Source organism: Ciconia boyciana, chromosome 2, assembly GCF_034638445.1.
Source record: "Ciconia boyciana chromosome 2, ASM3463844v1, whole genome shotgun sequence".
Taxonomy (NCBI): Eukaryota; Metazoa; Chordata; class Aves; order Ciconiiformes; family Ciconiidae; genus Ciconia; species Ciconia boyciana.
This window is the reverse complement of record NC_132935.1, coordinates 112,007,662-112,029,896: the sequence shown is the minus strand read 5'-3', so window position 1 is coordinate 112,029,896 and position 22,235 is coordinate 112,007,662. Positions and strand designations below refer to the sequence as shown.

General features: G+C 38.0%; 1 protein-coding gene across 11 annotated transcripts in view; it reads left to right on the top strand.

Annotated features, from left to right (window-relative positions):
• The window catches only part of SUGCT (succinyl-CoA:glutarate-CoA transferase), a 336,110-nt gene that overhangs the window by 212,803 nt on the left and 101,072 nt on the right, over positions 1-22,235 (top strand). Inside the window, exon 15 of one of the 11 annotated variants that reach the window (XR_012041119.1) lies at positions 22,194-22,211. The exons of the other annotated variants lie outside the window; for them this stretch is intronic. The gene's annotated coding sequence lies outside the window, so the exon portion shown is untranslated. Of the gene's footprint in view, positions 1-22,193; positions 22,212-22,235 lie in introns of those variants that run through there. 11 annotated transcript variants of the gene reach the window in all.

The following is a 22,235-nucleotide window of genomic DNA, read 5'->3' as shown; positions in this document are numbered from 1 at the left end:
ATAAAAAGTTTATTAACAACAAGAAAGATGCGTATCACTTCTTGCACTTAGTCTTTTGTTCTCCTTAATATATTTCCAACAGGAACAAGAAGGAAATTTATGCTTTGTGTACAGACAAATGTGTACTTAAATGTCAGAGTGGATCAGAAAATAGGGGAATCTTTGTATTTCACTTTCTTCTGAACTACAGGCTGTCAACCATTGCTAAATCAAGTACAGCAGATACATAAGAAGTCTGATGTGTTGCAGTAAGGTCTATGTAGTACATACTGTGGAGGTGGAAGAGATGCAAGTGTTGGTGTTCTGTATAGCCTACATTTCTTCTGAGAGATACAGCCCTGCCACAGCAGAGCAACGGGGACTTTCTTTGCTTTTAGTTTCAAACTACTTAAGAGCCATTGGAGAATCCTACGTGCATATGTCAGGCCAGCTGTTAGAGTGCATGGAGCACTGTTGATCCTTAGGATGGTGTGGTTAGCAATACTCTTGAGTTCTGTGGAGTTGTTTAGGAAAGATGGAGCAAGAGAGTGAAGTGCAGGAGGTGCAAGAATCAAAGGTATGTCGAATTTTGTAGTGTGTACCTGTCCTTTAAACAAACAACAGAACAGCTATTATTTGGAATAACTGTGTAATAGTCCTCTCAGCAACTTCTGTTATTTCTATGTGATCACAATTACAAGGCCTCTGTGAGATAAATGTTGACTTGTTCTGCTTAAAGCAAGTAATTTAGACTTTTTTCTCTTTTCCAAATTTTGTGTCTGTTCTGTCCTTTTACTTAGTTAAAACTGATCCAAGTAAAAATTACGTCAAGGTCTTTGCCATGACATATTTGCTGGTATGTGTCTGTGCTGTTCTATCATATTACTGGGTGGGAATATGCGAGGCTAGTCCTGTCAATACTGAAAAATATGTGCAGCTTGCTTGAGCATTTCTTTGCAAGCCAGATGAGGGGAAACCGTTGCTTTTTATGAGTTCTGTTTTTAGTGATATATGTTATGGTGTTGGTCAATGAACATAGTAGCTTTTTGTGTCCAGAAGGAAAGGGAAATTGTTGGAGTTTTCTGCATGCAGCCATGTATCATAACTTCTGGAGCAATGATTATGGTGCTTAGCAGATACTTAACATATATGGAGTTAGTTTCATTTAATCACTGCTATGGACAAAAGGAATTTCTGAACCAGAAAAGTACATCTGAACCAAGAAAGTTCTTCTTTAAGTTTATTACATCCCCTCCTGCCTGATTTGTATCTACTGTATCCTTCAATCCCCTTTGCTGGACATAAAAATGTCCAAGTATCTTTTAAGTTCATCTATATCATTTACTTTGATGATTTCACTTGGCAGCTCTCTCCATGTGCTCAATACTCTTTGAGTGAAATATTGGATGTATTGGAGTTCTAACTAAATTATCTTTTTATTCCTGTAAGTGCTTTATTTATTTATTTACATTCTAACCTGTCCCAGACAGGTTATTCCTTTTTACCTTATCAAGCTTTTAAGGAATTTTAATTAAGAGTGGCAGTGTGTTAACTTGAGCCATGTCCCCTGATATTTACTTTTGGTTTCCACATATCAATTCCCTCGATTTGGAATTTTGCTTTATTTTGTATCACTTCTGAAGAACAATTCTGACCAGCCCTGTAGGAGTGCAATGGATTGACCCCTTGTCCCATTGCTGATAGAGGTCAGAATCTGGCCAAAATCCCGTTTGGGCATATGTAGGAAGAAGTTGTAATAGAATCCCCTTCCTCATTTGGGTCATGTGCCTCTTGCCATTGTTTTTTCTTCATTTCTCTCCTGTGAATACATATAAACTCATTTAGTTTGCATACCTTCCTTTAATAGGATCTGCTTTATTTCACACATACTTTTATGTAAATCCTTATTGTAGATTTTGGTGTTCTTTCCAAATACAGGCCTTGTTGCTTTTCTTAAAATCCTCCCCAGCTGTAGCTTTTCCTCCTGATGGGTTATCTATACCTGGCTGATGTGGAAGCCCTCACTCAGTTCCATCCCACTTTTTCCATGATTTTTAATTTTTTTCTCCCTCTTTAATTGCTGTGGTGTTGCCTCCTTAGAGGATAGCCATGTGTTTGATGCCTGGTCTCATGATCCAGCTGTAAATGGGATCCTCAATAACGTATACCCAGTAGGGTACCTGAAAGTGATGTGCTACTAGTGAAGCCTTTGGCAGAATCTTTTAAGAAGCTACCACTTACTATTTTGCACATTGTGCACTTAGATATAGTATTTTAGATAGCACAACAACCCCTTCCCTATGAGTATTTGACAAGCAGTAGATGTAACAGACCATGTTCTGAGTTGGTGAAGATGGATACGGTCGTAGAGGCCTGGCATTCTACAAAAGGCTTAGCAAGGTGTATGTAAAAGATTGTAAAATAATCCTTTTCTCCGTGTTTAAATGATTTCATTGTATTTTGAGAGTGCATCCCAGAACCTAGTTTGCCTCACTTTCATTCTAGCCATAGCTGACTGAAATGTTGTGAGTGAATATTTAGAAAATGGACTGAATAAAAAAGCTGAAGTACATTTTCCATTTTCATATTAAAGTAATAATATTAAGAAATTTCAAATAGTAAACTGTAGTGTCTGAGGAGCATATATGGAAAAGATATGCATATATATATATGTAGTCCTACTTTCTTTTGCTTGTACGTTTGCCAAGCCTAACACATAATTGAGCTCTAACTAGTCACTTAGCATTGTTAATATGTATGCAAACATAACTTCCTATTGTGATTAGCCTCCTTTTCTTCTGTAGTCCTCATTTGCTAAATACACTTGCTATTTTTTTGTATTTTTCCCTTCTGCTAATACTCTGCATTTCATTTCTACATCTGTGTGTTTTGGTGTCTCACAATTTATTTGATGTTGCAACACTAACATTCTTGTCTTTTAAAGAAAACAAGAACCTAGAGTGGATTTTTTAATTTCATTCCCATCTCTGGGCTGGACAGAAGACATGTATATTTTGACTTACCACAGTGCTTAAATAACTATTAAAAATCATATAGTTTGAGGGTGAGGCAGACCTGTGATCACAGGTTTGTAACACAGGAATTTAATAAATTCTAGAAAGGTAGGATGCACACTCTTAGAAAATTGTTGTGCATTTGTGCAGCAGAGTCCACCAATGGCAGGTACAAGCAGTTATTTCTTTTTCCTGTTAAGAACACTGAATGCCAGAGCAAGGACAGTAAGCGTTCTCCGTTCTTGTCACGTTTGATGTTTTTCCTTTGTATTGCTGTACAAGTAAGTCTGATTTGGACATAAGGTACACTAAGGTACCACTAAAAACTAGTACTAAAATTACATAAGCAGTTTACTTTGATTCAGTTTTGTATTAATGCTTCTGCATACACTAAAGGTCATTACTGAACTGAAGAAGCCTTTCCATTTTTTAAAGATAGAAAGCCCTAAATCTTTCTGAACATTTGTAGTTATTAAGGAGTTTCTAATGCTTTTCATAAATACCTAGACCTTCTGTGTTAACAGGGTGTTAAGTAGTTGATAGATTCTAACTTTTCTTTGCCACTGTAATTGGGTTTTTCTAGGACATGGGCTTTCCCAGTAGAAAGGCCAGAAAAGTCGTGTACAGTATTCCCTTTTGTCTGCCTTCAGGCTTTGACTCTACTACAGCAGGGATTATATTCTTTTTTCACTTGTGCATAGCCAAGTATAATGATACTGTAGGCATAATATGGACATTGGAGCATTGCACAAATATATCTGCTCCAAATTGTATTGTGATATTCAGCTGCACATGTTCAGTTTCTGACACTGATGCTATACAAAGATAATTGTGCAAGCTAATTTCCTCTTTGCATACCTTTTCTTAGTGCCTGTTAGTGAATGAAGCAACTATATTTTCCTCCTGTTCTCTTTGAATTATGTACTGAAAACATATGACTTGTAATTTGAACTTCCACAAGTTCTCTGTGGACGTCCAAACATCTCCTGTTATAGAAAGTTAATAAGGTAGGAAATTTTGTAGCTAAAGTAGTTATTCTGAGAAAGGTTTTTCAGGAAAATACTAAAAAATACTTACTTATTTTGGCTTTTGTTATTGAATTATGATCTTGGATATTTTACTGTTCTACTTCAAGGAAAAGCAATACATGTATAATGATTTATTTTTCTCTCTTTTATAGAAGTATTCAAATTAATTCAAATCCTACATCTGTTCATTTTTTACTTTGGAAAATCACCCAAGAAAAGAAAGCTATCAATATTAAATTCTTATTTAGAAAATATTTATAATAATCTAATTCTCTGTTAGGAGACTATTAAGTTGATTTTTGATGCAGGAACTGGGAGTCAAAAAGTTCTTTGTCTCCCCTTGTTCTATCTTTTGCACGTCTCTAAGCCCTTAGTCTACTCAACCTCCTAAAAATCTGAGAAAGAGTTGTGTTTCTTCTTTTAAGGTGGAGAAGTAAGTCACAGAGGAAGTTAAGTCCAGATCCGCAGTACTGGGTGGGCACATGATTGCTTTTGAAGAAAATAGAAACTGGTTTCCTGGAGAGTTTGTGAGTTTGGGTGGAAGTGACCTATCCAGAGCAGTCAGTGACAGAACACAGCCATACATTCACATCTTTCAGCTTCCAGGCTTGAACCAGTGTCCTCTTTATGCCACACACCATCTGCTAGCTGGCAGAACTTTGTGTGGTTTTGCCTGAATTTTCTGCAGCATTGGGACCCAGTCCAATGAACACTGAGGCTGTTGGTCAGGCGTGAAGTTGTTATCACTTGGTAGTCCAAGTGCTGAATTCACCACAGCGGTCCAAAGGAAGGACAAGCAAGGTAGTTAATGTATCATTATGCCTCTTAATTGGAATGTTATGAGACAAAAAGAAGTTAAAATAAGTTATTAAAGAATGGCCAGTAGAAATACATTATACTGAATGCCAAAGCCACTATGCTCTTGGCAAAAAATGTCACTGTAGTCTTATCATCTGCTGTATCTTTGAATTAGTTTTCGAACTCTAAATCCATTTATTTATGCATTGAATTCTGTTGGTACTGCTTTTGTACGTACTGTTTTCTAGGAGGGATTTTCTAGCTGGCTTCATAAGTTTTTTGGATTATGATCTCTGTTAAAAGATGTTATTTTAATGTATGTTGCACTAGTTTTTACAGGATAGTAACAAAAATAACTTCAACATATAGGAATAGGGAGTGAATGTGCCCAAAGACGCCACACAGAAATGCTCTTATATGAACTGTTAGTATTGGCTGGGTGTTGTTTAGCATTTTGGAAACCAATTCCAAACATTTTTATTGGAATGGAAAGATTAAAACGAATGTCTTTATCACTCAGTGTCAGTTCTAGTGACATGAGTCCCAATAATTCTATCTGGCTGTTCCTTATCCTACAGGCATCTGAAAAGTCCATAATTTTCCTAAACTTTCACAACATTTACATCTCCCATTATGGTAGTTTTTACAGAATTCAAAGAAAGAGATTTAACGTTTGTTTGTTTGTTTCCTCTGGGCCAGTCTGAGGCTATTATCCAGCTGTACTAATTCTGTAAAGAAATACTGAATAAAGGCTTACATTTTCTGTGCTATAGGTACAATGAGTGCCTCACTTTCTGGTATTACCAAAAAACATTCATATGCCACTATGGAAGATTATTAGCAACTTTTATTATGCTTGTTTTTATCACATATGTAAAACATCCTTTTATATGTAATTGTTAGCTGTTAGATTCTGGTGAGGTTTATGTTGTGCTGGCTGCCTTTCCAAACAGAGAAGACAACATAACTTCTGTGCAGACACATTTACACAGCTTGAAAATGATGTGTGTTTACACAGCCAGTGCCCATGTAGTCTGTCTTAACTTCCTATCATGTGAAAGAAGAAACAAACCATTTTAAAATCATATTTTTTTGCATCTGAAAGAAACAGAGCAAATAGAATCCTTTTCCTTTCATCTTGAAATAGTTTTTCTGTGTTGGTAAGTGGTTATGGTTATCTTGAATCAGTAGGAGGACCAATTCTGCATGCTGGATGCTTCACCTATAAATGTGATTTGCTTCTTGCTTCCAGATTGTTATATAGATATTGGTACCACATTTGATAATTTTAAAAAATCCAAAACCTGATGGTAACTGGAATAGATAGAGAAATTAGTCATTTTTTTATGATTCACACTTTTTCTTACAATTCCTGTAATACTTTCAGGAAAGGCCTCTTCTCAGTTTTCAATAAAATTCTGAAAGAATTGGAAGACAGATGATACATGGATATTTTATGTGAGACCTGTTTATCTTTTAGCTAAATGAACATGTTGTACTTTTTTTTGAGTTTTTTACCTTCCATCTTTCTTCCACTCCTTGTATCATCTTCCACATCTGGACTTGCCTTCCTGAGTAGCAATAGCCTGACCAAGGGTGTATCAACACTGCTACTGTGATGCAATGCAGAGATAGCTAAACTTGCTTAGATATCAGGAAAAAGAGCAACATGTCTTCAATAGCATGATAAACAGTATAGCTAATTTCTGTATTATACAATGTCAGCACATTGTTAAGGTCATTAAAGTTTGTGCGAATGTTTCACCTGCTTTCAGTAGTCTTAAATCAGATTTTATTCTCTGTTTACCCTAATCCTAACCCTTTCCCAAACCATGCTTTTTCTGTAATCTTCAGATTGTTTAAGAAGCAGAACAATACAGTGACTGAATCAAAATTTCTGAGCAGTGGCCATCTGAACCACTGTATAGTTGCCCATTGCAAGCTCCCTGTGGCAAGAGATTATTATCTCCCTGTAGTACTATATGATATCACTCCATTTAACAGTACTCAGAAATAACTAGCATTTTTGCAGATGAGCAAGGCAATAAGCTATGCTGAACTGCAGAGGTGAATGAAAACTTTATACGTGGCCTCTGTGCTCTGTGTAAACTGTATTTCGTTTTGAGAGAGAATGGAAATGGCAGCATTGCAACAATTTTAGACTATGAACAATGAACTTCCACTGTTGCCGAGGGGAGATCTGTATTTAGTTCAAGAGAAATACAGTATCTAGTTCTCAGTGACCGAAAGTAGTTGCAATAATTAGTACATTTTTCACATGTATCTCATTGTGTGATTTGTTTCATGGTAAGCCACCTGCCATATTTTGGTTTAAAAATCTATTTGGTTTAAGAAAGACAAAGAGTTCGTGACTGGAGGTTCTTGCCCATAGCGCTGTCCGGTAAGAAATGGCTTCCTCATTTAGTCTGCAAAGCAGGGGCTCAGTACTGCAGACTCTAGAGAGCACTGTGCAGAGTGGCATCAGAATTCTCACTCTAAAAGTCTCTCTTTAAGTTTCCATAGGTAGAACATATCTTAGTTTAGATGCTGTTTTCCAGTTGAAAAGATTGGGTTTGACTGACATATTGACTTTCTCAAGAGAAACAGCATTTAGGTTCTAGGCACGTGCAAAGGCCTTTGCACCATTCCAGTAAAAAATCTCCAAAACTTAATGTGACGTATATCTTCTCTCTTAATAATAGCCAGAGTGTACCTAGGAGGAATGCATGTCCTGCCTTATGGCCAGAGCCATGCTGGTATTCATTTATTTCTCAAACTTTTCCACTCAGGGCAGCAGTCCTCACTGGCACCAGAGCCCTGAGATTCCTCTTAGTTACCCTTAGACCCCAAATCACTTCCCTCCCTTGCCAGCACAGAGAGGTGCCAAGTCACTGGTATTGCCTTCTCTCCTTGGTGGTTAGGTTTGCTGGATTTTATTTCTGCATATCTGCGATCTGTCCCTGGTTTGCTTTATGAAGTGCTGTGAGATGCCATTTTGAGCTTTCAGGTGTGAAATACCCAGTATTCTGTAGCTGAAAGTGTTTCCCTTAGATACGCTTTTCACTGTGTTTATCTACTGTGTTTTTAAACTTGAACTCTAGATACTTAGACCTTCTTTCAGCACCATATGAAAATGTTTGCCTAAATACAGGCATGGAAGTACTTGCACTCAAGTTTCAGAAAGTACTGAGTGTTGTCATGTACCATGAGAAGTAAAATGTGAAGACCTTGCAGTGTCTCCCAGCGCAGGCCAGTTTGGCCAACAAATACATGAAACCCATTCAGGTCTGATGTTTAACACAAAATGATGACTTGTGAAGTGCAGCACAGCACTGGATTTGTTGGGCTTGGGCCAATTCCTGAAAAATGCCAAGGGAGGCTCTGCCACACATTTACCTTCAATACATCAAATAGTCTTATTAGGTTGTACCTATCAGGTCTTCAGTAGGGTCATATCTGCGTGACTCTGCATCCAGTCTAATGTGAAATCCAGAGCAAGGGGAAATGGGTGCAGGGCAGGTCCATATGCAGCAGAGCCAGAGCTCGTAGGCTGAGATGAACCTGTCCTGATGCTGTGTAGAAGCACAGGAGAGTTGTTGTACTGAATTTCCTTGTACTCTGGTTCTGGGAAAACACTGCAGAAACATTTGGACTATGTATGCATGGAGTCAGATTGGGGTTGGCAGGTTATTAGTTTTGGGTTGGAACACACATGATTGTACTCCTTCAGGAGCCAATTTTGGATGCAGTTTAGTAATATTTGTCTGGAGCCCCATACCTAACAGACCCTTTCAGATTCCAGGTTTCTTGCATCCAGGCTTGGATAAAGTAACCATCCTAATGTGAAAGGTGAGCAACCAGAAATGTTGGTAGAACATGTGCATTCACAGACAATAACATTCAATAAATGCACGGACTAGTCAATGTGTGTATTTTTTTATTGAAAGTGCTATCTCCACTCAAATGCTACTGCTACAATAATGGAACTTAACAACATACTTCTGATTTATATGAATTTTAGGATTTTTTCCTAGCACCTTCCTTCATTTCACATATGTTATGAGGTCATAGAAAGAAAGACTCAGTTGAAATGAATATACACAATGGGATAGAGTTAAGGTTGCTGTGGGAATGTCAACTCTGAATTTCCTGCATTTGCTGTGATCAAACTATGGAATGAAATGTTTCATTAGTGATAGGTTTTAAACATTTTTTTAACATAATTAAGAATAATTTGTTAAACTTAACCCTTTAAACACAAGTGCCTTTGTAACAGTCACCTTTTGCCTGTGCACAGTCTAAAGGGCTTCCTTTTTAACTCTATTCATAATAACATCATACTGAGCTGTTACTGAACCTGGGCCCAAGAAATGGGTTGTTACTTTTGCTGGAGAAAATAAACGGTCAGCAGTAACAGAATTAATGAATGCCTACGAGCCATATATATTTACAATTTACAATTACAGGGTAAAAAGGATTATGAGTTGTTGTGGAAAATTGTGTGTTTTCTGTATGTTTACAAACCTATATTTTAAGCAATGCATAACCTATAGTAGGGATATAGTTATTAGATTTCCTTGCTTGAAATAAAGAAGTAGAAAAAATGTCCAGCAATGACCGTATCAATTTCTTTGGATATTGTAATTTTTCTGTTTTTATAGTGCCTAGCTGTATAGTGGGGTTCTGATGTGACTGATAATGTAAGTAATACAAATATTTATAGGCACCATAGACAACATTCCTGTTTAGTACTGACATAGTTTCTATTAAATTCTGTGGATCTTTCTTATAGTCCTAATGAAATGTATTTATTGATGGAGTTTAGGACAAGAGTTGTGCATCACATTCCAGCAGAATGAAGAGGGAGCAACAGTTTTCATGTAGAAAATAGACCTCACTGGAAACACAGAGATAAAAAAGGCAAAAACAAAACCAAGAACACCCCAAACCAAAACAAAAGCCAGTACGTTTATTTAACGCAGACTGCATTATTTGTCCTGTGTTCTGTTGTGCTTCTATCTCCAGATATTTGGTGTAGAATTTGGGCTTCTCCAAATACCAAGGATGAGATCTGGCCTCAGGAAAATAGTCACTAGAGACTGACTTTGGTGGAACTAGGATTTCATCCAGAACAGTTATTCTGAAATTTAGGTTGTGTGATTTTGTCATTTGATATTATAGGTAAGCATGCAGTTTTTGGCCCATACTGAGTGAAATAAGAAGAGGTATTGTTTCAGTGGGTGTTCTTTTCAAGTTTCTCAATTGCTTTTAGACCTTCCTTTCCAATATGGGTTGAACCTGACTTGAGGAAACAGGTTAGCTTATCTGCCATAACCCCTTTTTGTAAAAAACGGTAGGAAGATAAGCTTGTGGTTCAAATGAGTTTTACAGTGGCTGTTCTGGAGAGCCATTGATCTGCTCTTACTCGGTTGTACTTATGGCCGAGGGAGAGACAAGTCCCAGCATAGATGGAGGTTCTGTCAGAGTATGCAGTTATTGAAACTTTCCTTGAAACTGTTTCCACATTCACATCTTTCCGTTACATACAAAATGTGCAGTGACCCCATGGAGAGCTGCTTGAGATCACATAATGGCTGAATTTTTAACTTCCTAGCCAACAAGGGAATATATTTGAGTTTTTTCAGGGCAGTTAACAGTATTCATTTCAGCCTTTAAGTTTGGGAGATGGTGCATTCTTCTTACCTTGAGATAAGAGCTGAGCTGGTCTTGTTTACATAGAGGTACATTGGAAAGAATTTCTGGTTTTAATTCAGGAATGAATGCTAGCTCTGGCTTTGTAAACACCTGTTGAAATCATTGAGTGTTTCATACTTTGGCTTTTTTTTTATTTATTTCCATCTCAAACTCTTTTGGGTGTGCACGTATGTGCCTTCCAGATGCGTCTCTTTGCAGGAGATTCTGCATAGTGGATTACTAGAGGCTGAATGCCAATTTCTCTGAAATTCGTGCTACATGCACTTTGTGTGACATGGAGCCTTGTTGGCAGTTGGCAAAACCGGGTGTGCTCAGAAACACGTTTTCAAAGATAGTTTGCTTTCTCTGCTCAGTGGAGAGGGGATAAAAATGTTCTGCATTGCACATGTCTGTGCTCATGACCCTTGCCTGTGGAGGAGGTGAGAAGCAGAACGCCAGGTTAAGCAGCATCTGTCGTTTCAGCTCATCTCCAAACAGCAGGACAAAAATTTAAGGGGAAAGAAGTGTTTTCTTTATCTGGATGCCTGTTTATCTCTATTGTAACGTTTCTGAAAGTATTGGTCATTTGTGGATTGGTTACTTGAGGTGAATGTACCATGTATGTACAAAATAGTTAAAAGCAGACTGAGACCTGCACCAGCCAAGGAGGATGGCAGCAGAGTAGTGAGAAATATTTTTTATCACTGTTGCAGTGAGAAGGAAGTCCTACTTCTTGCTACTTCTCTGTATTTAAACTCTGGTTATGCTCTGTCATAGTCACTTCATCCATGTGAGCTTAATTAAGAGCACTTTAGAAGTTCATAAGTGTGCATGGACTTTTAAATATAAAGGACTGAATATTTTGTAGGTAAACTTCCCCTAAAGAAGTATAACCTTTATAGTAACAGCCTGGCTGTTACTAAATAACAAGAGCAAAACTGCTGGGACTTACCAGATAATAGAACATCTTTTTAATACCTGAAATGATGGTAGCATTTTCAACTGTGGAAGCCAGCAGAGTTAGTGGGGTGGATGTATTGTTCACATATATTATGAGGAAGATGTTTTATTTGTACTGATCATTTTCTATGAACTATTCAAAACAATTTCCTTGTATTTGGGAAGGCAACTAATGCACACATATTTGTGTGACAGTTTGCTACGATGCAAAGTTCCAGCACTCTGGACTGCTTCCAGGAGCATTTTGGGAGCAGGAAACTGTACTTTTAGGACTAGACTAAGACCTCCTTCATTAGCCTTGGCTTTTGTGTACAGGGCATTATATCATGTTCAGAAGATCAGTCTATCTATCTATCTGTTTGTTTATCTACCTGTTTAAATAAAACGTCTGTATACCCACATGTAGCCCTAGCTAGCAAAATATGTTGTTTTCTGGGACAAAACCTTCAGGTTTTGATTGGCTGCTGTATCAGTAGACTGGAATACTTACTTACAGCTGTCCTCGGAGGCCTTCTATAAAACTGCAGGTGTTCAGCTTTAGCAAATAGCTCTTGTTATATGGATAGACTTTTGGCAGCTAGTAATGATGTTTCCTGAAATTGAAAAATGATTTTCTACCTTACACACTGGTTTTACATTACTGGAATGTTGGAGGGGAAAACAAATACCTCTCATCAAGTAGTACTGAGACTGTTTTTGTTAGTTGTGTATATTTTCTGATTTGTATATTTTATACTGGAGTGCAAGTTTTTTTCCTTAACTGTTGTGGTCAGATTTGAAATCTCTTCCAGCAAAACTCAAATTATGAGGAATTAAGGAAGTGTCTGGCAACAGAGGGTTATATCCTCCTTTATACAGAACTAGCAACTGGCTTGCAGTCAGTGTACCACCAAACCTGGAGCTAAGGGGCCATTGTAAAGCCTTTAAAAATATTGGGCAGTATCGTAGAATACTGTTAAGAACCCCTTTTTTTTTTTGGTATCACTGAGTAAGGCACATATGATGATTTTATGAGTATATGTTTAACCCGTTCTGTACCACTGTTCCATAGTGCTGGAAGAAAATGGTGGATCATTTTGTTACAGTCACTCTTTTGGACAATGAGATTGATGGCATACTGTATGTCAGTTCTGGGGAACTGTAGTTTAGCTGAAGGGAGTTAAACAACTTATTTGGATTGTATTTAATTATCTAAAAGCTTGACTGGATAATTTAGTGCTTGGGCTTTCTTCAGTGTGCCTGCTTAACCTTTACAGTGCTAAATCAGTACCTGAAGCCTGGTGGCTCAAGATTCTCCTCTCATAATTTCTATTTATTTCTAAAATAGTACCATGTTGCAGTAGGGTTATATGAATGAAGTAGAGTTATATGGCATGATTGAGTCCCTGTTAGACACTGTAGACACAGCTTAGGTCTATCAAATCAGAATGCTTCCTCAGGGAAAGCATCGATCCCTTAAAAAGCAGTGCTGGGAAGTTGACAGAGTCCTCTCAAGGGTTTAGAGGACCCTAAACCCTCACCATCAGTTTCGTATGGCAGCCTTTGGATGTGATGTGAATTATTATAACACCGTCCTCAAGATATAGCACAGTTGGGCAGCAGTTCCTACATTTTTTGTGGTGGAACAAAAATACTGAATACGAAGTAAATGGGAATTTCTGACTTCAGTAAACAGTGGCTGTGCAAGCCAACTCAGCGTGCCCAGGAGACCGTCCAAGTCCTGGAAGGGAATACCAGGACTGAAGGTACTTTCAATTTTTTTATTATTTTTTGTTTGCTAAATCTTTGAATACATAGTTATTTTGTTTCTCAAATACTGTCCAGGAAAGTAACTCTATGCTTTGCTGTGAAAAAAAGCTGCGTATTTGAAACCTTTACAGAAACAAGGGGACACCAAATGTGGGTATTAAGCTTAAACCTCAAACTCTAATACCACTTTATCTGATGCTAATCCACAGCGCTACAGACATGAGTTATTGCTGAGGGCATAAGTATGTGGCCATGTTCATTGTAAAGGTTCCTCTTTATCTCCTTATCTGTATTCCCCTCACATTTCTCACACCCATTTGCACACAGTTCTCCAGGTTTTTTTCATCATATGAAAGTATCATTTTCAAAGGCTTTTGCTTTTCACATCCATGTCGGTATTGCAGATTAGAATGTGACAGGGAATACCTGGTTGCATACTTCCTTTAAACCTGAGCCAGTAGCACTGCAAAATGTTAGGGAGAGCACCCTTTTATCTCACACCATCCACCACTTTAAAGTGAAAGGTTTGTTGATGTAATCCTATTTCCAATCTATAGAGGTCACCTGTAATGCACTGCTCTGAAGATAAATGCCTAGTACTGTTTGATGTTAGAGGTTTCTTTTTTTTAAGGCAAGTTTAATGATATTTTGGTTTGCCAGGATACTGTGTTGAAATTTTTGAAGACCTCAGCTGTTTTTAAACCATTGTTAACCTTTCATTTGATTGTTAACAATCCTTTCCAAACTGATATTTTTATTATTTCAATATGTTTCAGGTCTTTTTTTTTTTTTGGCAAGATCTGATAAGTTTGAGGTAATCTGTGATGTGAGATGGATCAACTGGCTTCTAGATAACAGTACACTAAACCAAGTATATACTCCTTTGGCAATCAGTGACAAAAGATAATACGGATTTCACTGGGAGAAGGGCATATCACAGAAGGATGAAATGGAAACCTTAGTTCATAATATAGTTCTTAAGCAGTTGTGAAACTCACATCCAGGATCTTTTTCGATCTCTTTAAATACACCATTGGTTTTATGATTAAAAATAAAAATCTCTAAAGACCTGTATGAAATGAATCACAACATCAAAACAAAAAGTAGCCAGAATTGCATGTTAAGCATTGTGCATATGCTAGGTCCATGTATATGTAGAATGGAGACTACAAAATAGAGTAATTTTTTTCATGTGCAATTGTGTGTGTATAGTTCTGGATATCTGTGTCTAAATACCTATATCATAAAAGTTACTGTGCTGATTGTGCATTTATGGGTGAAAACCTACCCCAACTAAAGTTAGTGACAAAACTCCAACCAATAAGTAGGATTCAACTTCTTGTTTTCAAATTTCCATTAACATAGTCAGTGCAATATCTTGTGGTGTTTCCCAAGTTTATTAACACTGAAAAGTATTTCCTGGCTAAACTGTATTGGCAAATCCTCCTGGAGAAACACAGTTTACAGGTTTTGTTGCTATAGGTCATACAATTTTTCCCCAGTAAAAAGGTAGGATTTTATTTTATAGCTTAACTGCATCTACTTTTGCTAGCAAGGCTAAGTCAGTTAGGGGTGGGCTTTTTTTTCTCCACGAACCTGACTGATCTAGGTAGATACAAGTTGGCAAAGGCTTGCTGTAGCCCAAATGGGTGAGTCTAAGCCTTTCGGTTACATCTGAGGATTTGGCACGTTATAACAGGAATTTCTTATCTATATCTCTGTCTGTTTTGGTAGAAGAGTAAGCCACTCCACCTGTTAATTGCTCAGCAGGCAACTTTCACAGTGGTAGATCTGCACATGAATGTGAAACACTTTGATGCACTTTTCACAACCCGGTTCCCATTTCCAACCCTGTGGAGCATTGCTGCAGAGAGGAACTACTGTGGTGCAGTAGTTCTTTGCTTGTAATTACTCCATTTCCTGACCCAAAGTAGTCATGTGGGGAGTTCAGATTAGGTTAACAAGAGTAGGCTGACATACAAAAGGCTTCGTTTCGCTGGATCTTATGCTGACCCCTGTCCTTTTATTGTTAATGCCCTTTTGTTAATTTTTCTTTCTTTGTTTCATCTGCCTGAGAATTCAGCTGGCAGCAGGGAAAGTTCCCTGAGCTGGCTTGGCATGGTATGTGGTTTTTAAAGCCCCTTCCTGCTTCAGGAGAAACCCACTTTCCAGGGCTCTGTCACTTTCCCTCTTTTGCTTTTTGTATTCAGTCCCTTCCTTACCATTCCCCACATATGGTACGCACAGTTGCAATGACTTGCATCTGTCCAGAAGTGTGACTTTCTTAGAGCTGATTCTCCTGCTCCTTTGTGCATGAGCCAAAAAAGGACTGTGTGTTACACAAGGCTGCCAGCACCCTTCTCCCAAGAGAACATGTGTGGTCCCTCCACGTTCATCTGAATTCCCACTAACCCCAAAGATCAAGAATGTTTAGACTTCTTCCTGTCTCTGGTGGCCACCATTATCAAAATGACTTTGTCTGCCCAGAAGGTTAAAACCCATTGCTATTACACTTCCAGTTCTATTGATGATAAACTATGGAAAACATCAGTGTCATATATTGTATTTAACATGAGGAGCTGTTTGACACAGTGTATCCTTGAAATGTTTATAGTGAGTAAGCAAAACTTTGAATTCACTTTAATAAAAACTCCCTTTAACCTCAGAAATGGAGCCTGTACAGTAAAGTTTTATCTGTCTCAATGCTGTTCACCTTTCTCATTCTAAGGGCCAAACACTACATAATATATGGCAAGGACCCTCTCTCCATTTTATTATGCCCTTTCCTTTTGCTGTGTGTGTTCAGCACATCTAACAAGAGGAAAATAAAGATCATTCCTTGAATTCCCATAACATGGAGGCTAGTTGGTAGTGCTAACCTCTTTGTTTCACTCCCCATGGTCCCCAAAGGAGAGTACTAGTGACAGGAAGAAGAGGAAAGTAGAGTGTGTTGCAAAATGATTATCCTTAGAAGGTGGTTTATTGCCTGCTTAATCCCCTGTACCCCGTCTTCCTTTCTGGTTATTCAAGTTGTCTCTTTGAGAAAGAAGAACTGTTCTTTGATAGATCTCAAAAATCCTCTTATCTGTGAGCATCTTGAAGCTCATTGAAAACACAAAGCAGTACAGGAGACAAAGTGATGTCTCTGTGACTCAGAGACTGTGAGAAGGAGAGCTGCTTAGCAGCTCTGAAGGAAAGTACTGGTTTGTTATAAGGGGAGCCAAAATGGTTTTAAGAGAACGTGGTAAAGCAGAATTTTGTTAGTCCTAATTTCACCTTACTGATGTATGTCGTTATCCCTCCCTGACCTTTTGCTAAAAGGGTAAGTGGGCCACTGGATGGCCAAAATTGCCATGACAAACATCATTAGATGCAGCTGAACTTATACTGATGGTAGTTGCCTGAGTGCTCCTTCCAGCCTGCGCTCTGCCCTGTTCCACCCAACCACAGGATAAATCGCTTTAATTTAAATCTTGCTCAGACACTCATAATTTTGATGTTTAACAGTTTTCTATAATAATAGCCAAAGACTAATAAAGCATGCCAAAGAACACTAGGGATTAATGGACCTCTTCCTCTGACTTTATCCCAAGCCACCAGGAGAGTCAGCAAAGGAATACTCTACTGTGCTTTCGTATGGGGGTGTTACATGAAGTAGGATTGATTCATTTGCATTGAAGACGTTCCAGATGGAAGTCCCTGGCTGAAAATTACCGTGAGAGTATGCTGGAAAAGTATCTCCACATATTTGTCCTCTCTACAACCAGACATGCTTCCGTTGGCCACTGAACTGCATGGATTTTTGATCTGACTTGGTCTAGCCATTCCTATTTCTTAAATGTGCACTACATGTGCCAGAAGAAAATGGGACAGTGAATAAAAGACACAGTCTTATCTTAGGTGAAAATTCACTCTTCAGTTTAAACAAATTAAGTTGCATAGTATATTGTGGCTTCCCCATGTAATTTTTTTAGCTAGGTAGAAGATTCCACTAAAAAAATCTCCTATGTGTTTTGTGTGATTTCATTTGCACCTTACAGGCCTCATCTCAGGCCATAATTCTTGATTTCTCCCAATTAGTTGCTGTGGAAATGATTATGTCATAAACACAAACAATGGGAATATAAGGAGCAGATGAATTCTTTAGAAGCAAAGATTTGTTTTCCTGTAAATGACCAAAATACCCGAAGGAGAGGCATTATAATACTTTCTGCATTGTCTTTCATCTCAGGATTTTACAGTACTTCTCAAGTATTAATACATTAAAGATTTTCTAAAAGCTGCTGCAGAAATGGTGTTGAAACCTTCTGTGTTAGTTGTCCTCAGTAACTCATGATCAAATCATTGTTGCTTGCAACTAAAAATAAGCTTTTCCTTGGAAACTGAGCCTTTACTCTGAGAGCTGACTGGATTCTTCCCAATGTACTCATCATCACTAGTTACAGAGATTCTGCTGACCAAGTTATTTACACCTGTGCAGTCCAATTTGCTTCAAGGCTCATTTTATCCCTCTGCCTTCAGATTCTTTCCCTTGGAGATTTGTAGGCAGTTCCAACACTTTCAATAGCGTTGCCTCACTGTTGCTGCACTATGTGAACGAACAGTAAATGATTGTATCGAAGGAGTACAGGGTGGAATGGAATCTGCAGCTGTGTCAATCTCAGCTATGTTCTACATGACTATCGGGAGAAAAATCAATAAAAATATATTTTTTTGCCACTGAAGTCAGCACATGTGGCTAAGTATCCTTTGGGGAGTGAAATCCTTCACTCTACACAAGCCCACTGTATAGCAATGTTCTCCTTAAGTGCTCAAAATGAGGCCTGTGTGGTGTATAGGCCATGTGAATTCACGTGTGGATTTCACTAAGGGAGAGGTTCTTTGAGTCAGAAGATGCCTTTTTGCATAGTCACTTTTCAGAGTTGTACTATATTTTGGCATTCACAACACCTCTGTCAGACAGCTAAGTATTTATAACTGCTGCCTTTTACAGATGGGAAAACCAAGGCACAGAGAGATTAAATGACTTGTCTAAAGGAGCTATGGTTAATGGCAGAGCGAACACAGAGCTCAGGATTCCTGACTCTTTCTCCTAGCCTCCACAGAACTTTTCTAGAGCAATATAAAAGTGATGTAATTTGCAAGCAGAATTGTTTCCAAACAAAAATATCTGTCAGGTTGCATAAAATATCCGCAACAGCTCTTTAAACGTGCAAGAACAGATTGATTTTAAATGAATATGGTCTTGTCTTTAGTGATTAGAAGGAAGGGATGCTTAAGTGTTAAAATATTTTCTTCTGCCATTGATAAAAAAAATTTAGAAATGATCCTGCATACAGAAAATCTACATAGCTCTTAGGCTTCCAGCTAAAATGATTTTTGAAACTGAAGCTGTAAGTGCAAGTTAGGAAGTAGGATCTTCTTGTCAGTTGCCTGCATCTGTTATTAGAACTGTACAGTAGTACGTTGCCAGCATTGCCTTGTAATATGCCCATGTCAACTTTATAGAACTCAAACATGCGCAAGAAAGATACACTAAGAAGGGCAAAATGCTTTTGCATAGTTTTTATATTATTCACACAGCTGGAATGTTTACAGCATAGTACAGAGTGTAACAAGCAAATGCTGAACCACATCAAGCGGTTCCCTTGTCGTGCATGTCATTTAAATATCAAATCTATAAGGGCATTTGCTATGTTCTTCACACACAGAAAGACCACAACTAAGTGACTTAAAAGTATCCCATGAGTTTTTAAAAATGCGGACAAACAGCTCTCTTCTTTTGATAATTGCAAATACATTGTTCCACTCCGTTGGTTCTGCAACATCTGGTGTTTTATAAAGCATTTTAAAATGTCATCTCCCTTCCTCGTTTGCCCACACCCTTCCCACTGCACCTTAACCCCAGCATAACAAGAAACTAATTCTAAGGAAATATGTGGAAAATCTTGCAAAACAGAGTTAAGGAATAGTGTCTGTATAGGTTTGAGTATTTCTTAAATTAACAAGAAAGCTGAGTCAGTGGCATGGAGCAACACTAACTCAGCGGCATGGAGCAACACTAATGTATAGAACAGTTTTCATGAGGAAGATGAATAAGATTCCGAGCTGATTCAGTAGAAAGGTGTTATTAAATGACTCTTGAAGAAGAGATTACTTAGAACTTTTTGCTTGGTAGTGTTAACTTGATATACCAGTCTTGGCATTAAGTTTTCTTAAAAAGGACACAAGGCAGTTTCTCAAGAATGAAAGACTCTAACCCCCTTCGTAAGTCCTGGTATGTGTCCAACGTTTAAATTGTAAATTGAGTGTAGTTCCTTCACAGTTAGCTAGTTAGTGAACTTCATAGTTTGTGCCTGAGGATGAGCTCACAGGTTAAGGAATCAAAGTGGGTAAAGGGAAAGGCCATTCCTGTATAGCATTTGTCCATAATCAGGGTATTTTAACATTTTTCATAGAAGTTCTTGTCAGCCCATTGCAGCATACAGTGAATAGGATACTTTGAGAAGTAGGAGATGAGTAAAGATACAAATCTAATAATATAGAAATAACTGCAGAAGCTTCACCAAAAAATCGCAAAGCAAGGGGTCTTTATAAATATCATGAGGTGGGGGAGGGCGTCATCTTGCCTATTTTTAGCTATCTATCAGTTAGGCACATAGTCTAAGCCCGTTTTATAGTCTCTCTGTTTTCAGTGAAGAGAAAGGGAGCAGGGGCACCTCTAGATGGCAGTTCATCCCACCTGTCTAGGTGAGACTAGGTGCTCACTTTTCATCTAACCAAATTTAGATGGGATGAATCTCACATTTACTAGTCAGCACAGAGGAAGATACTTCACAATCCAAAGAATTTAAGGTAAGACTTACTTCCTTAGCTCTTGAAGTCAACAGGATAGAAGATTTCTTCCTTATAAAGGTCATAAGGGCTGAAGAAAAGTACTGTGAACTGTTACTGAGTAAAGTTGCCTTTTTTATCAATGCACTGTAAATGTGTGGCAAATCCTAAGATAAAACACATCTAGCTACAGTCGGAAGGTTATGTTAAATGATTTGTATTAGCTTCTTTTTACTTAACTGCTGAAAATAGGCAAATTTTTATTCAAAATGAAAAATCTCATGTTAAAGTACATTTTTAAAAGGAAACTGACACATAATATACGGGTGATTTCTGATCATGGGCCTGGTGATTAGGATATTCTGTGTTCACTGGGACAGCAATTCTCCATGGGCTACTGTAGACTTACTTAAATTACCAAGTGCTACTAGTGCCTTAACCAAAGATTTCTTAGAGGCTGAATAAAAATGCAGCCTCTAAGAAATCTTATTCCAAGTTCGGTGTTGCCTTAGCCAAAATGTTATTAGTATCCAAGGAGATGCACTGTGACCCTATATCCTTAACCTTTCTCATGTCTGTTTTGCCAGAGCTGTGTGACTGTCAGACAAGTAGGGATACCCTTACCTGCTTTACTCTCACTAAAGCAAGTAACAAGCAGTACAGTAGCACTGTCTTCAGCATGGATTAGAAAACAGAGCACCTGTTTTAAGGTCCCAAGTAAGCTTGTACCTGTGTGCTGTCATCTGCTTTCCTTTCTGTTGTAGTTAATTCCTCAAGATTTTCCAGCTTGTGCTGTAGTCAGACTTCCATTTTCCTAGCTAGATATACTCTTTATAAAGAGTGTGTCTTGTTTAAATTAACAAACCAGAAGTTATAGGGATTACTTTTGCTCCCTGTAAATAAATTAAAGGAACAAGTTTCAGAGTAGAAGATGCATCTTTGCAAGTAAGGGCATAGTAAAACTGCTCATGAGTATATTTAGGCTGAAAATTAAAGTAAGGTAGAACATTCCCATAGGGGTAGTGGATGCAAGCATTCTAGCTACCATTGAGCTTTATAGGTTTAAGAATGGGTTTGTGGAGAAAGTTATGGTCTTGAATTACAAAGGCCTGGATTTGGACACCTAGAGCAGAAGAAGAGCATAGTGATTGTTTCTTCTGAGAAGTCTTGGTCTTCTAAATTCTTGGGTCAAATCATGCCTTTTAGATAGTTTGTGGCATGATGTTGTTATGAGATGGAAGTAACAAAGATGTAAACTTTGCTAGCTGCAATCTTTAAAAGTCTGCCAATTTCTACTTTAAAAACCTTTATCCCTGTCTCTGTTGTCCCCTGCTTCACTGTGATGATTCACTATGATGGTTGTGATGTCAGCCGGTGTCCCCTCAGCATTGTGAGCTTAAATCCCATTACTATGCAAATACTGTTCCTACAGCCTTAGAAGTTTAAGAAATAAAGGGAAATGGTGATTCCCTTTGGGTCATCAGCCCCATGACCTTTTGTTCTCACATGGTTTAGTCCCTCTTCTGTACCGTGACTGCCACTTGGGACTTTTTTTGGCTCTTGTCCATTTTATTCCAGTTAGCATTTAGTTCACACATCGTTATGAGAAGCGCTGGTTATGAAGATACGCAGCTCTTGTCATAACAGAAGTATTTCATATGCACCTGCAGTCTGATGTTTGTGTTGGGGGAATATTGCAGAGTGAATAAAAAACTGAAACAATTTGCTTTTTTCTGACTCCACCTGCTATGGAGTGGTTTTGTTGTATTTTTGGAGGAAGGGCGTTGAGGTGTGGTTTTTTTCTTTTTTTTTTCTTTTTTTTTTTTAAAGAACAATCTGAAGGTTTGTTTATGGTGTTAGGGAAAAGGTACATTGTGGGTTACAATGCTGTAAGCAGAGAAAAAAGGAAAATCTGTAAGGCAGATGGCTATTAACATGGTGTAAATACCCTATTTTTAAATGCAAGGGGAAAAAGGTGTTCCATATATAGTCCCCAAGCTGGAATCTTCATGTTTGTAATAGTACCATGGCAATGTGCAAGGATTAATCACTTCCTGTGTGCTATTTGTAACAGTAACATCAACAAAAGTTCTCAAGAAGCTTTATATTCTCATTGCATTTGATCCTCTTTCTTCAGATACACCTATTCAGATACACTGAATTAATTAAGACCACCCTC